Raw genomic sequence first — 15577 nt, 5'->3', positions numbered from 1 at the left:
ACAGCTTAAGTTCTGGGATCTGTTGATACTTAACAGGGAGCAATTCAAAGTCGTAGCCCTGATGGAACTGGGAGGAGGTACGCCTGAGTGTTGTGTGGGTGGAGGCAACAAGAAAAGACCAAAGCAAAGATAAGAGTATCGGCGTAGTCAGAGGAAAACGGGTTGAATTCTCAGGGATCTCAAACAACTATGGACACATTCTTACCTTTTCTTGACTATTCAAAGCACTGAGGCATTCCCCACCCTAGCTCAGCAAAGAGACCCTCGTGAAGATTTAAAAAAAAAGGTTAATTAACTTCCTACACAGCTGATTACACCCAGAAATGAACCGTGACCCCTGTCTTTTAAGAATCCGTACCGTCTCTACGGGGGCCTGAAGGGACGGCTCAGCCGTAAGGAATGCTTGTTGCTCTACCGGAGAACCGGAGGTTCGGTTCAGCACCTAGGCAGGGAATCTCAAAGCTAACTCCAGGGGGCTGCCGAGGGCACCCGCACACACCTACACGGATTTATACACATAAATAAAAATAAAATAAATCTAGAAAAGGGAGAACATAAACTGTCTTTACTGCCTTGATGCATAATTCATGAACCTGTCCAGCTCCCACGCTACCACTACCCTAGAAGTCTCTTCCGGAAGCCCGGAACCGCTCTTCGAATGCTCAGCTTCAGCTAACAGAATCCTTCACTTCCGCTGGGGCATCACAGCTCCCGAACGCTCCACACGTCCCTGGGTAGGAGCCACTTCCGCCCTTACTTGTCGTAACTTCTGCCCTCAGTATCCCTGAGCCCTAGCAGCGCCGGATGTGTTCTAGGCGCTCCCGGAAGTGACTCGGCCTTTGAACTCCTTTCCTGAAACCACCCTCCCTTTGCTATTTCCCTCCCTCCCCCCCCTTTTTCGTTTCCGGCTCTCCCGCCTTCTCCGCGAAACGACTCCTCACTGAGGCTGGGGGGGGGGGGGGGGAAGGTGGGCGTGGAGGAATTGGGGTTCCCGGGAGCACGAGCCGCAGCACCACTTCCGGGTGAGTGTTCAGGAGGGAGGGCGGGGGCCTCACACTGCCTCGCGCCCCCGCCCCGCGGGTGTCTCGCGCGCAGCTCTGCGAGTGAGTGTGGGGATCCGTCTGGCGCCTGCAGTGCATGCCCGCGCACCCCGCCTTTCGTTCCCCGTCCCGCGCCCCGCGGGTCCTCCCACTCCCTCGGTTCCCTCCATTCCCTGCAAACGCCGCCCCTCCCGCACGCTGGCTCAGGCGCCGGCGCCGCCGTCGCCGCCGCCGGGTGAGTCTCGCGCCGCTGCAGTCGGCGCGCGCCAAGATCCTCGCTCCTCCCCCTCCCCTTTTCCTTGGGCGAGCGGGCGGGCGGGCGGGGTGGGGGGGTGGTCCACGATGTGACTGTAAGTGTGTCTGTCCCGGAACCGGAAGTGGTTGTGGAGGAGCGGGCGATGAGGAGGAATGGGGGGGTTTAGGGGGCGGGTGCCTGTCTGGTGGGTGGCAGAGTTCAGCTCCCTGGAGGGGTGAAGGAGGGACGTCCCAAAGACCGGCCTTTGAGGACGGAGTGGGAGTTGACATCGGGAGGAAGGACCCAGTTGGGTGTCTCAGGGGTGCCAAGGTTTTAGGGGGACAGCTGGGGGTCTTCAATCTAGAGACCACTGAAGGTTGAAGGAGGTACTACTTGGCACAAGGCCTTGGGTAGGCAGGGGGCGAAGTCCTCTCAGAAGTGGAGTGGGTGGGCGAGGCCAGAGGAAGTGGCTGGGCCTGAACTTGGCACTGTGCCTGACACAAGGGCTTGGGCATCCCCCTACCCTCAGCGTTGCTCTCCGAACCACTTCTCAGGAGCAGGAACCTCCTTCATCTCTGACTCCCTGTTACTCTTAGCCTTGAGGAATGAAGAATAAGTGTCCGAGCCTAGGAGTGGAACCCAAATGCTGGTGATAGCATTCATCTTAGTTTTGGGGAACTGGTTTTATTTCCCTTCTATCCACGTAGTGGGTGGCACTGGGCGCCTGTCCTTCCATCCTTGGATTGTTGGTAGGGAAGCTGCCTGCTTTCTAGATTGCTGACAGTCAAAGAACTTCTGAGGTTCTGTACAATTCTCTGGTGGCCTCTGCTTACTGGCCTCTGTAACCTAGAGAATTTGTTTCCAGAAAGTTCAGGAGCCCTGGAAAGGAGAAGGAATAAGACGGCAGGAGGAAGAGAGAGAGAGGGTAAGACAATCTTGGGTTAATGATTTGGGAGGAGGTGGGATCATAGTCTAATGGGATTTTTTGTTTGTTTTTTTCTTCCTTAACAATATGACAGAATTATTGAAGTAATCAACACTTGTGGTACTGGTGTTTGCTGTTAGATCAAAAAAAAAGTGTCTTTTCTAGTTTATTATGGTGCCTGGGAAGTTTTTATATAAAAGGGCAACACTGTACCTTTGCTGCCTTCCATTGCCACTGGTTCTCATCAGGAGTGAAATGTGAAATGACCAGGTGAGACCACGGTAGACTTGCATTTTGTCTGCTGTGGAGACACAAGGACCCCGATGGCAAGAATCATCTTTATGATGTAGCCTCCAGTAACAAGAAGAGCCGAGTGTGGAGAGCATTTCCCATTCTCGGTGGCCAGTGGAGTGTTTGCTTGTCTCAGTGATGAGACAGTAACATGGGATTGTTTGAATCTGAGGTGTCGGGAAGTTTCAGGGGAACACCGCTTCTAGCGTAGTTTGAAAGAAAAGGGATAAAATTATATGATTTCCTAGTAGTAGTCAGGGAAAATCAAAATTTGAGGCCTGATGCTAAATACCTTTGTATTTTAGTTTTTGGAGACAAGATTTTGTTATGTGACATTGGCTAGCATGGAACTCCCTAAGTAAACCAGATTGACCTTAGACTTGAGGTGAGCCTTCTGCATCTGCCACCCAGGTGCTGGGGCTATCAGGCATATGCCATTTTGCATGACAGTAAGTAGGTTAGCGTTTAATCCCAGCATGGGGAGTGGGGGGTGGGGGCGCAGAGGCAGGTGATCTCTGTGAGAGTTCAAGGCCAGCCTGGTTTACAGAGAGGTTCTAAAGCTACAGAGAAACCCTGTCTTGAAAAACAAACAAACAAAAAAAAAAAAACAAAAACCCAGTAGGTTCTTGAGAGAGATGGTTCAGCAGTTAAGAACAGTGGTGGCTCTTTCATCCTAAGTTCAATTCCCAGTTCCCACATGACAGCTGACAACTGTAACTGTAGCCCATGGGCTCTTGTGCCCTCCTCTGGTGTACAGGTGAAACACCTACGTACCTAAAATAAATACATCTTTAAAAGCAATACAGAGGACTGTAATTCAGTTAGTAAAGTGCTTGTCATACAAGCATAAGAGGACCTGGGTTTGATCCTCAGAATCTGTGTAAGAAATCTGGGCATGGTAGGCCTAGCACTGGGGAGGTAGAGAGAGGTGGATCCCTGGTGCTTACTGGTTAGTTGGAGGCCTTGGTCAGTGAGACACCCAGCGTCCAAAAATAGAGTGGGTGGCACCTGAGTAATGACACCTGAGGTTGTCCTCTGGCCTCTTCACAGGCATCAGCACATGCGTGCACCTTCACAAACACACACAGAAGATAAAATAGCAAGTACCGGAAACTCTTGGTCCTCACCAAGGCAGTAAAATCTGAGTTTTCAAGGCCACGACACATTGCCCTTCGGATGGTCGGAAACACTGCAGATAGTGGGTGGAGGGACAAAGCTTTAGTGCTGGAGTGCTTGCACCTTTGTTAGTGTCTCCTGTTGAAATAAGAAATCTTTTGAATTTTTTTGAGCTTATATTTTATATCTATTTTGTGTATGTTGAAATCATATTAAGATCAGAACAACTTGAGGGAGCTTGCACCTTTGTTAGTGTCTCCTGTTGAAATAAGAAATCTTTTGAATTTTTTTGAGCTTATATTTTATATCTATTTTGTGTATGTTGAAATCATATTAAGATCAGAACAACTTGAGGGAGTTGACTCTCCTGTCTGTGATTCTGGGGATTGAACTCTTCATTAGGCCTGCTAGCAGTCTGCCTTTTCTGCTGAGCTGTCTCCACTGCTCTCTTTTTTAACTTGATTTTTAAAGACAGGGTCTTTTTTCCTTTTCTTTTTTGTTTTGTTTTTCCGAGACAGAGTTTCGCTGTAGTTATAGAGCCTGTCCTAGAACTAGCTCTTGTAGACCAGGCTGGCCTCGAACTCACAAGAGATCCGCCTGCCTCTGCCTCCTGAGTGCTGGTATTAAAGGCGTGCGCCACCACCGCCTGGCTTGGGGTTTTTGTTTTTGTTTTGTTTTTACTTACTTTCTCTGGACTTAGACTTCCTTTCTTAGTAACAAAATAGTTGAAGCTTAATAGAGTAGCAGAGTTGAAGCTCCTTTAATCTGGAGGCTTTCTTGTTAATTACTTTTCCTTTCTTGTTCTCTGGGGTTATAAAAGAAGTCTTCTACTTTCATCCCCCTTCTGAAGTAAAGCCAGTTCTTTTAATTTAATTAATTAATTTATTTATTTATCTATTTATTTATTATGTATACAATATTCTGTCTGTTTGCCTGCGGGCCAGAAGAGGGCACCAGACCTCATTACAGATGGTTGTGAGCCACCATGTGGTTGCTGGGAATTGAACTCAGGACCTTTAGAAGAGCAGCCAATGCTCTTAACCTCTGAGCCATCTCTCCAGCCCCAAGCCAGTTCTTTTAAAATTCTTTCTTTTTGTTATTTTTTGGGACATGGTCTCACTGTAACTCAGATTGATCTTTTGCATGGAGGAGTAGTGGTAGGGAGTAAAGAATATGTTTATGGGTGCATATGTCATGGTGCAAGGATAGTGGTCAGGTAACAACCTGTGGATGTCGGTTTTTTCTTCTCCCCTGTGGGTTCGGAGGATCAAATTCAGGTTATTAGGCTTGGTGGCAATCACCTTTGTCTGCTGAGCCAGCTTGACAGCTCCAGATTGGTCTGAAATCATAATCTCCCTGCCCCAACTTCTTGAACCCTGGATTGCAGCATGCACCACCACACCTGACTCTTTTTTTCTTCTTTTAATTTTTTTAATGTGTATGGTTGTTTTGCCAGCATGTATATCTGTGCACCACGTGCATGCCTAGTGGCCCTGGGGGCCAGAAGAGTGCACTGAATCTCCTGAAACTGGAGTTACAGATGTTTTTGAGCTGCCATGTGAATGCTGGAATTTGAACCTAGGCAAGGGTATCTAATGCTTTTAACTACTTAGCAATCCCTCCTGCTCTTTGTTTGTATCTATATATCTATATGTCTGTCTGTCTATCTATCTATCTATGAATGAATGAGGCCTCACTTCATAGACTAGGCTAGTTTTAAACTTACCAAGATCCTCCTGCTTTTGTCTCCTGAGTGCTGGAAATTAAAGGCTTCAAAAGCTACCACACAAAGATGTATTCTGTTTTTGTTTTTATTTATTTATTTTAACTTTTGTTATTCAAGACATGGTTTCTCAGTGTAACAGTCCTGGTTTTCCTGGAACTCACTTTGTAGACCAGGCTGGCCTCGAACTCAGAGATTTGCCTGCCTCAGCCTCCCTAGTGCTGGGATCAAAGGCGTACACCACCACCCTCTACTTTTTTTGTTTTAAATGCATCAGTACAATTAAAACTGGTGGAGATAACTTTGTGTCGAGGTGGCCCCCATTCTATCAGTGACTTCTTTAGGTTGTTGGAATGTTGCATAGTTTGGGGAAATTTCCTCTGTGATAGATGAGGGGGAAGAGTGAGTGGTAAAATGCCAGGTCAACTAGAATTTGAATGTTGTGACTCTAGGGCACCATTTGCATTGTACTTTAGCCATTACCTTCATTCATGGCTTTCCAGCTGATCTCAGGTCAAGGAATACATGGATTTAGGATAACTTATCAGGAGAAGGATAGCATAGATTTTTTTATATTTATTTTGTGTGTGTGTGTGCTCTCACACATACAAATGTGAGAGATAGCATGCATGCAGAGGTCAGAACAGCTTGGAGGAGTTGATTCTTTTCCTTCCACCATGTTTGTTCTGGGGATGGAACTAAGGTTATTGGCCTTGGCAGCAAGCACCTTCATCTGCTAAAACATGTTACCTTGCCTGTAGTTTTTGAGACGGTCACATTTGGTACCCAGATTGGCATGGAACTATGTAGGGCAGGAGCCCAGCTCTACCTTACATAACAGTTCTCCAGTCTCAGCCTCTCTAGGGCTTAGATCATAGGCAGAGCTCCTGTGTGCCACAAATGATAGCATTTTCCTCACCTGTCATCTTACAACTATTTATCTTTGTGAGCAGTAGTTCTTAGGTGCCAGATTTGGGGCTGTCCTACTTATTGCAAATGGCTTACCATGGATCCTTGGCTGGAAATGTGGAGACCATGCTGGCCTTGATCTCAAAAGAAGAGACTCTCTTGCCTCTGCCTCCCCAATACTGGGATTTAAAGGCCTGTGTCATGATGACTGGTAGATTGGGGTTTTGTTTATTTACTTTTTAAATTTTATCACATTTTTTTTCATGGAGAGGGGATGCACCATAGAGCACACATGCAATTCAGAGCATATTCTGTGATCGTTCGCTCTCTCTACTATGTGAGTCCTAGCGACTGAACACAGGTTATCAGGCTTGGCAGCAAATGCCATTACTCTCTGACCTCTGTTACTGTAATATTTTTTGTTTGTTTGTTTGTGCCATGCAGTGGTGGAGCACACCTTTAATTCCATCACTCATGAGGTATAGGCAGACTGTGAGTTTAAGGCCAGCCTGGTGTGCAGAGCTAGTTCCAGGACAGGCTCCATACTGGTGGCGCACACATTTAGTCCCAGCACTTGGAAGGTGGAGGCAGTAGAATCTCTACGAGCTTGAGACCAGCCTGGTCTTTAGAGTGCGCTCTAGGACAGCCTGGGCTACACAGAGAAATCCTGTCTCAGAAAACAAAAACAAAAAAGTTATTTAATGTATATGAGTATTTTGCCCACACGTATGTATTTGCACCATGTGTGTGCCCGGTGTATCAGAAGATGAGGTATGGATAGTTAAACTGTAGGAACTAGGAACTGGACCTGGGGCTTTTATAAGAACAACTACCCTTAGTTTCTGAGTCATCTCTTCTGCCCTGGCTCTGTTACTTTAAAAAATAGGGGTTTTTGTTTTGTTTGAGACAAGGTTTCACTATCCCAGGCTGGCCTTGCTGTTTAGAATCAAGGATGACCTTGACCTTCTGTTCCTCCTCCTTTTCCAGGCTCTGGAATTTCAGGTGTATACTGCCACACCCAGTTGATAGTGCTGGGATCCAGCACAGGCCTCCTGCCTGTTATGCAAGTACTCTGCCAACTGAGCTATACATCCCCAGCCCTGTTTTTAATTATTGTTTTTAATTTACTCTATTGAGATAGGGTCTCATGTATCCCAGGCTGACTTCAAACTTGTTATGTAAACTAGGGTGGCCTTGAATTTTTTTTAAAAAATTATGTGTTTGTGGCTATGTGTATGTGAGTCCTCAGGCCAGAGGAATTGGACACACAAACAAAACACCCCGGAGCTGGATTTAGAGGCAGTTGTGAGCCACCTACCATGAGTGCTAGGAACCGAACTGGGGTCCTCTGTAAAAGCAGTATACTCTCTTAACCATCAAGCCATCTTTCTTGCCCCCAACCATGAACTTCTTTTCTTTTTTTTTTTTTTCTTTTTTCTTTTTTTGGTTTTTCGAGACAGGGTTTCTCTGCAGCTTTTTTAGAGCCTGTCCTGGAACTAGCTCTTGTAGACCAGGCTGGCCTCGAACTCACAGAGATCCGCCTTCCTCTGCCTCCCGAGTGCTGGGATTAAAGGCGTGCGCCACCACCGCCCGGCATGAACTTCTTTTCTTGCTTCCACCTCCTAATTAGCCTCCTAATTGGTTCTTAACTGTGTCTCTAAAAGGCCATTCCACCATTTAATCTGCTGCTCAGCATGGTGGGGAACATGGTAGACCAGTGGATCTCATGAATGTGAGGCCACTGTCACAGTGAGTTGTCTGGCAGTGAGTTGAGTTCCTTGTTCAGAAGCAGACCTCTGACAGTAGACGAGGCACTCCGTAAGTCCATGGATGGTACTTTGGTCAGAAGCACGAAAGGCAAATTGATGACCAAGTAAGTGTCTGTTCCAGTAAGAACAAAGCGGTTTCCTTTGCATGAAGAAAGTGCTCTGATGTAGTCATCCTGCCACCAGGTTGCTGGCTCAGCTCATAGTCCCAGGAGTGGTGCCTGTGGTGAGCAGCAGCTGTAGCCAGGTTAGCAGTGAGTGGAAGACCATGTGGTAAAGCCCATTCATAACTTCTATCTCTGCCACCTTCGCAACTTTGTTCTTGGGTCCATTGGGCAGTGAGAGGGATGGTGGGAAGGGGGGCTTGCTGTCCACAGAATGGGTCATCCCGTGTACTTGATTATTGGATGTCTCTGCTGAAGTCACCTTTTGATGAGCATTTGCATTGAACACAGTATTTTCACCTCCTTCACTTATTTGGAGAGATCTACTCACATCTTCCCATATGTCTTTCTTACTAATTTTCTAATCATGCTTTTTCTAAGTCCCTGACCATTCAGCTGGTCCATTGGCTACAGCCCATGACCATGTCTTCTACCTACAGTGAAGAATTGCCTTCAGGTTGTCCCTGAAAGGGGTTGTAATACAACTGTCTACTTCTCGGTGCTCCCTGCATAGGATTTAGAAACATCAGTAAACCAGACTCTCCTTTTCTCTACCTCCAATCAGTTGCTCATAGGGTACACCTCATGAGACACAGTTGACTGACTGGAGCAGAAGGCATTGCTATCAGAGAAGAAAGCTGAGGTGTTTGGGTAACTTCTTGTGACTTGATTATGCCATCTATGCTGGGATTATAAGTTGTTGTGGGTTTGTTTTGTTTTTGTTTTTTGTTTTTACAGGACAGGGTTTCTCTGTGTAACAGCCCTGGCCATCCTGGAACTGACTTTGTAGACCAGGCTGGCCATGAATTTAGAGATCCTTCAAGAGCTGGGATTAAGGTGGCAGGTTTGTTTAACTTTTAATGACTGTACGTGTGTGGACCTGGGTGTGCTGCTGTGCAAGTGCAGAAGACAACATGCAGTTGTCAGTTCTCTCGTCTTACTGTGTAGGAATATGAGGTCAAACTCAGATTGTCAGACATAGCAGCAAGTACCCTTACTGCTGAGCCATCTTTCTAGTCCTTGGCTGTTTGTGCTGCGCATATAAGCATGTGCCATCACGCTCCGCTCCAGAGTGAATTATGTTGGTATGTAAGTAAAATTTCATGAGAATATGATCTTGAGCTACATGTTGATTTGCGGCTATCAATAACTTTGTCTAGTATGGTTGCTCACAGCTTTAATCCCAGCACTCAGGAGGCAGGGGCAAGTGGATCTCTATGAGTTTATGGTCATTCTGGTCTACCTAATAAGTTCTAGGCCAGCCAGGGCTACATAGAGAAACCCTATTTCAAAAATATTAAGCACCCTTAAGTTTGGCGAGCTGGGCAGATGGCTCAGCAGTTAAGAACACTTGGCGCTCTTGCAGAGGACCCAGATTAAATTCCCGGCATTCACATGGCAATTCATACCTGTTTGTAACTCCAGTTCCAGGTTCTTCAAAGTTGATATGAAGCATGTCCATGGTACATATACATACATGAAGACAAACACTCATACACATAAAAAAAAAAAAATGTAAAACCCAAAACTTCAGTTTAGGAGTTGGGAGCATAGCTTAGTGGGAGAGCACATTTGGCTAAAGTTAGAGAGGCTTTGTATTCAATTCCCAGTATTATTAAAACAAACAACTTGAGGCGGGTGGTGGTCGCACTCCCTTTCAATCCCAGCACTCTGGGCCGGGCGGTGGTGGCGCACGCCTTTAATCCCAGCACTCGGGAGGCAGAGGCAGGCGGATCTCTGTGAGTTCGAGACCAGCCTGGTCTACAAGAGCTAGCTCCAGGACAGGCTCTAAAGCTGCAGAGAAACCCTGTCTCGAAAAACCAAAACAAACAAACAAACAATCAATCCCAGCACTCTGGAGGCAGAGGCATGTGGATCTCTGAGTTCAGGGCCAGTGTGGTGTACAGAGCAAGTTCCAGGACAGTCAGGGCAACAAAGGGTAACCCCACCTCAGAGAAAAAAATTGAAGACATGGCTGAGAACTCCCTGAAAAGTAGTTAATTCTTAGAAAGGGTGTTTGTACGAATGAATGGAGATCAGAAGACAACTTCAGGTGTCGTTCCTCTGGAGCTATTTTAATTTTTTTAGACTTGGTACTCACTGGTTAGACTGGCTGGCCAGACAGTCCACCTGTGTACCTTGGGTTTACAAGTATTACTCTCAGGTCACACCTGTTAACGTGTGTGTGTGTGTGTGTGTGTTCTGTCCTTCCACTGTGTGGGTTCTGGGGATTGAACTCAAGTCTTCAGATTTATGTGACTAGCACTGTGACAACAGCTATCTCCCAGCCCCCAAATGTTTTAAATTTGAGTGCCTGGATCAGTTCACATCCGTACTATGTATGGTCTTTGTTTCTACCAGAAACTCTCCTTTACTCTTAGAGACATTGTCTCAGTGTACAGTCCTGGTGGGCCCTGAATTTCATGCTGCTCTCCTTTCCTATAGAGTGCTGGGATTGTGGGCCTGTTTACCGTGCATGTGTGTTTTCAAGATTTATGTGTATTGGTGTTTTGCCGATATGTATGTATGTGAACCATTTGTTTGCAATGTTGAAAAGAGCCCTAGAACTGGATGTAAAGGAGGTTGTGTGCTGATGCATGGGTGCTGAGAATTGAACCTGAACAAATGTGCTTTTAACCACAGAGCCATCTCTCTAATTCCTCTTTTGTTTGGTTGTTTGGTTGGTTTTTTTTGAGACAGCGTTTCTCTGTAGCCCTGGCTGTCTTGGACCTTGCTCTGTAGACCAGGCTGGCCTCCAGCTCAGAGAACTGCCTGCCTCTATGTCTGAGTGGTGGGATTAAAGGCATGTACCACTACTCCCAGCTTCCTGGTTTGTTTAATATAATTTTTTCTTTGACAACTTCATACATGTATGTAATGTATATTGTTCATGTTCATCCCCCATTACCCTTTCTTATTCTCTTTCCTTTGAAGCCCTTCCTACTTCCTGTCTTTTTTAATTGCTGCATTTAATTAAGGTTGTTTGCATGAACATGAGTGTAGGACTACTTACTGAAGAAAAATGGCTCCCCATATTCCAGCAGCCATTAACTACCAATAATAGCACCTCGGCTAGAGGTGGGCCTCATGGACCTCAAGCTCATGGCAGCATTGGACTCCCTCATCCTCTGGAGGACTGGGACCCTAGGTGTGAGCCACCACAGTCAATTGCTTTTGTTGTTGTTGTTTTGTTTTTTGTTTTTTGAGACTGGTCTTTTAGAGCCCAGACTGACTTTAAATTTACTGTGTAGTTGAGGATGACTTGTAACTCTTGATTCTGGTTTCTGCCCCCCAAGTGTTTGGTATCACGGAAATGTACTCCCTCATCTAGCAGAGCCTTTTTCCTTAACCTGTTCTTTGCTGCCTGGGTTTAGTTCCTTGTTCTCCAGATTCCTTATTTGAAAGAGCAGAAGCTGGGCTTGGTGATACGCGTCTTTAATCCCAGTGGCATTTGGGAAATAGAGGCCAGTCTGGGTCACACGAGGTATTATCTCAAAAAAAAAAAAAAAAAAAAAAAACAAGAAACAAAAACAAGGCCATCCAGTCAGTTGGCTCAGTGGGTGAAGGCATGTCCCGCCAAGCCTAAGAACGTGAGTTCCGCTTCCAGAAACCACATCGTGGAAGGGAAGAACCAACTCCTGCAGGTTGTCCTCTGTCCTCCACATGTATGGTAGTATGCACGTGACTTCCCACACAGAATAGAAATAAAATGTGAAGAAAAACATTTTTAATTAGGGACTTACTGTATAGCCCTACTGGCCTCAAACTCACAGAGATCCATCTACCTTGTGAGTGCTGGGATTAAAGGCCTGCGTCCCCATTCCTAGCCAAGAAAAGAAAATTGTTAAACACACACACACAGCATCCCCCCAAAATCAAAATAATAATTCATGCTATTCAGATTTGTCAGGATTGGTGATACATGTCTTTAATCCCAGCAGTATTTGTAATTTAAGTAGAGGCCAGATAATGCTATACACTGTAAGGTCTTTCTGTCACTTTCTTGAGTATTGGTTCAGCCAGGTTTTTAAAGGTACTTTCCAGTCAAGCCTGGAGACTGAGTTTGGTTTCCAGAACACATGTCAGATAGAAGGAAAGAACTGTCCTCCACTGTCCTCCGCCCTCTACATGTGGACTGTTGCACGTGCACACATATATACTGATACCCAGTGCCTTTTTTTTTTTTTTTTGGTTCTTCAAGATAAGGTTTCTTTGTGTAGCCCCGACTGTTCTGGAACTCGCTCTGTAGACCAGAGATTTGCCTGCCTCTGCCTCTCAACTCTCAAGTGCTGAGATTGAAGGTGTACACCACTATAGTTGGACTTTTCTTTGGGCCGCCAGCTCACAAAAAAACAACAGGGAGACTATTGTTAATTATGAAAGCTTGGCCTATAGCTTAGGCTTATCCCACTAGCTTTTTGTTTTGTTTTATTTTTTTGATACAAGGTTTCTCAGTGTAATAGCCCTGGAAGTCCTAGAACTCATTCTGCAGACTAGGCTGCCCTAGAACTCAGAGATCTGCCTGCCTCTGCTGCCCGAGTGCTGGGATTAAAGATGTGCACAACCACTCCCAATAACTTCTATTTTATTTCTCTTCAATGGAAGAGGAGAAAGAAAAAAGTTATGGTTAACATTTGAGCTTCTAGTATCGTTTTTGAAATTTTATACATATAGAGCCCACTATATTTTTTAAATTTATTTTTATTATTTATATATTCATTTTGTAGGCAGTATTCTGCCAACATGTATGCCTACATGCCAGAAGAGGGCACCAGATCTCATTATGGATGGTTGTGAACCACCATGTGGTTACTGGGAATTGAACTTAGGACTCTTAACCTGTGAGCTCTCTCTCCAGCCCCTGAGCCCACTATATTCCAATCAGTACAAAATAATGTTTGAGCAATGTCAAGGTCAGTGGGAAGACATCAGTGTAGAATACATGATCACTGCCCCAAAAAAGTTTAGGCAGATTAGCCTCCCTATCTGTAGATTGAATAAGAAGTGTTACATTGTTGCTGGTGTGCTGTGTGGGTTTGCCTGAGATGACTGTCTCTTCTGAACTGTTGGGACTGGTTCCTAACGAATATGGTACAACAGCGTTGTATGTTGCATTTGCATTCTGTTTGGTAGTTATAATTAATCTGTAGAAATGTTTAAAGTATATATGAGGTTCCTAATACATGTCTTACAATATTGGTTTATTTTGTGTGTGTGATGTGTGTGAGAGAGAGTGCAGGGGCATGTGGATGCCATAGTATACATGTGGAGGTCAAAGAACATGTGAGAGTCATTTCTCTTTCTTGCCATCTCTGTCATTTGGGGGGGTGCTCCTTAGGAAAAGGCAGTTTATTCGGTGCTGTCTTTGGCCTCTGCAACATCTGGTACAATCCAAGCCTTCAAGCTCAGAGTTCAGAAGGGATGGGGCAGTTATGGAAGAACAGGGCCAGGGACCAAAAGAAAACCAACTCTGAATTCTCAGGTACTGGGTTATAGGAAGCCTAAAAGCAGGTGACCCATTCAGAGCTTTGTCAAGTGTCCTCTTTCCCCAAAATCTTCAATCTAAACCGCTTTATTGTGTGGCAATCACTGGGGTGCCGGCCCGTTTGAGCATCGCTCTCCTCTCACGGGTATTCTGGCTTTCTCATGTTTATCAAGGCTACCCGTTCCTCTTTGCTCCAGTAAGGGACAGTTGTCTTTAACTAAGCACGGTAAGAGTGCCACGGTGGAGATTCCAGCATGCTAAGAACAGGAGGGCACGAGACAGCGGCTGCTAGAGCAGGTAGGGGCAGAGACATTTGCTGTCCCTTCACTGTGCAAACTAGTCCAAGAACTTGAGGTAGGCCTGACGCTGGGATGCAGCTGCTGTGATGAAGTTCCGCCAGCCAGCTCTGTCATTTTAAAAAAAGGGACTTGAAGAATGGCTCATTGGATGTAAATGTGCTTGCTGCCAAGTCTGACAACTGGAGTTCAATACCTGGGATTCACATCATGGAAAGAGAGAAATAACTCTCATAAGATACCCTCTCACCTTCATACATGTGGCATGCGTGTGAATGCACATGCACACTTATACAGACAGAAATGAAATTTTAAATAATTTAAAGGGACTTGAACATGTACTTTTGGTGTCCATTGGGAAAGGGTCTTGGAACCAATCCTTTAGGGATACCTAGAGTGACTTTTGTAACTCAGGACCAGATTTACCTGGAGTTGCTTAGTCATTTAGTATTGATCCTTACTTGTGTGAAGCTGTCAGCAACAGATTTGGTGCATTCCTTTCCTTGGCTGAAATACAGTTCATCCCTTGTGTGGATTTGAAGAAATTCAGAGGTTGACAAGATAGCTTAGAGAGCAAAGTGCTTGCTCCCAACTCTGGTGATTGATTCCTGTAACCCATATAGTAGTAGGAGAGAACTAACTCTTACAAGTTGTCTGTGGCCTCCACTTGTGTACTGTGACTTGTGTGTGCCTGTACTCACACAATGTAAACATGAGGACATAGTAAGTGAGTGAGGGGAAACTGAGGATGCTGCCTACTAAAATAGTCCGTATGATGAATCAGTCATGGTGGCTCATGTCTGTTAATTCTAGCTCTTAGGATGCTAGGACAGGAAGATTGTTGGTGAGTTCCAGGCCAGCCTGGACTACTACATCAGATTCTGTCTCAAAAGTTTTGTTTTTGTTTTTTAATTAAAAGTTGAAAAGGGAGTTGGGTGTAATCTCTCACTTCAAGGCCAGCCTGGTCTAGAGGGTGAGTACCAGGACAACCAGGGTTACACAGAGAAACCCTGTCTCAGGTTGTGGAGGGGGTTAGACTAGAGAGATCGCCCAGCAGTTAAGAGCACTGGCTGTTCTTTCAGAGGACCTGGGTTTGATTTCCAGCACCCCTATGGCAGCTTAAAACCATCTGTAACTCTAGTCCCAAGCTATCTCTCCAACCCTCTTGATTTTTCACCTTATTCTATCTAATCTATCTATCTATCGTCCGTCCATCCATACATCTATCTTTCCTTTCCCGAGAAAAGGTTTCTATGTAGTCTCTGCTGTCTTGGAACTCACTCTGTAGACCAGGCTTACCTCGAACTCAAGAGATCTGGCTGCCTCTGCCCTCCAAGTGCTGGGATAAAAGGCGTGCTCCGTCACCACCTGGCTCATTTTGTTATTTATACATGAGAGTACATGTGTTTGCATGTATGTATGCACATATGCATTCAGGGCCCTTGCAGAGGCCAGAAGAGGGTGTTGGCTGGAACAGCAAGTGCTCTTAACCCTTACCTGCTGGTCTATCTCTTCAGACCCCAGAACTCTTTCAGGGTCTCACTATTTAGCCCTGACTAACCTGAAGCTAACTGGAAATCTCCCCTCTTAAGTGCAGGGATTAAAGGCATGCACCACCACACCTGGC

The 15577-nt window shown here is 45.6% G+C and overlaps 1 protein-coding gene across 17 annotated transcripts in view; it reads left to right on the top strand.

Moving 5' to 3' along the window:
• The first annotated feature begins 865 nt into the window (after positions 1–865).
• The window catches only part of Znf384 (zinc finger protein 384), a 30533-nt gene continuing 15821 nt past the window's right edge, over positions 866–15577 (top strand). For 5 of the 17 annotated variants that reach the window (XM_038320902.2, XM_038320908.2, XM_038320911.2 and 2 more), the window contains exons 1-2: positions 866–1022; positions 2141–2200. The gene's annotated coding sequence lies outside the window, so the exon portion shown is untranslated. The other 12 variants (XM_038320913.2, XM_038320912.2, XM_038320907.2 and 9 more) reach the window with 7 other exon arrangements.

The sequence above is a fragment of the Arvicola amphibius genome, chromosome 2 (assembly GCF_903992535.2).
Source record: "Arvicola amphibius chromosome 2, mArvAmp1.2, whole genome shotgun sequence".
NCBI classification, from domain to species: domain Eukaryota; kingdom Metazoa; phylum Chordata; class Mammalia; order Rodentia; family Cricetidae; genus Arvicola; species Arvicola amphibius.
The sequence above is the reverse complement of the archived record's forward strand: the minus strand, read 5'-3'. Positions and strand labels throughout refer to the sequence as shown.